The 874-nt window shown below is 43.8% G+C and overlaps 1 pseudogene; it reads right to left on the reverse strand.

The window, feature by feature from the left end:
- Positions 1 to 528: 528 nt before the first annotated feature.
- Positions 529 to 647, reverse strand: LOC134931420 (5S ribosomal RNA; annotated as a pseudogene).
- Between the last annotated feature and the right edge of the window lie 227 nt (positions 648 to 874).

The following is an 874-nucleotide window of genomic DNA, read 5'->3' on the forward strand; positions in this document are numbered from 1 at the left end:
CGAACACAAGGAGATTGACAGGAAGAGGGCGTTTATGGGTGTCAACTGACCATTTTCTGGGAGTGTTTGGAAAAACGCAGGCATGGCCAGTGTCATCATTACCGTGTCACTCGTCGCAGCAATCATTGCACAGGATAAGTAACTACAGGGATGGTCTTGTTTTGCACAAAATGTGTTTGCAGGTGCTTTGGTGCACGGGCGTTCGCACTCCTGCAAAGTGAAAATACACTCCCCCGTGGGCGGCAACTATGCGTTTGCACGGCTGCTAAAAACTGCTAGCGAGCAATCAACTCAAAATGACCCCCTATATACAGGACCTTATATACCGGATTCACATTGTCCTCATTATGTCCTTATCTTGCAGGTTATCCACATTCAGGAGTCCCTGGGTAAATTATTCTCCTTAGTCAATTATTTATAGCCAATTGTCAGTGGTTACATCAAGAACGTAAGGTTGTAAGTTTAGTAGGAAAGAAGAAAAAATGGTGATCCTGCTGTTAGTGCTCTGTCAGGACAGATATTCGTATCGTACTACTACACTTGGTATTCCCTGGGGGTCACCCTTCCAGGTACTGACCTAGCCCAACACTGTTTAGCTTCCAAGATCAGACGAGATTGGGCATATGCGGTGAGGTAATGTAGTAGAAAACTGACACAAGTGCCTAACGCACTAATGAGAGTGCACCTGGAATAAATCTGAAAGATTTTGCTCCAAAGAGCATTTTAGCAAGATAGAAATCACAGGAATGTGGAGCGTGGATCTGCTGTCCGTGTTAGACAGAGGGTATCCTCTGAATCGTGGATGAGAGTCCACTAAGTAAGAAAAATTGTAGGAAGAAAGAGAGTAATATAGTTATATGTGAGATTTATAGTT

Source organism: Pseudophryne corroboree, chromosome 5 (assembly GCF_028390025.1).
Source record: "Pseudophryne corroboree isolate aPseCor3 chromosome 5, aPseCor3.hap2, whole genome shotgun sequence".
Classification (NCBI taxonomy): Eukaryota; Metazoa; Chordata; class Amphibia; order Anura; family Myobatrachidae; genus Pseudophryne; species Pseudophryne corroboree.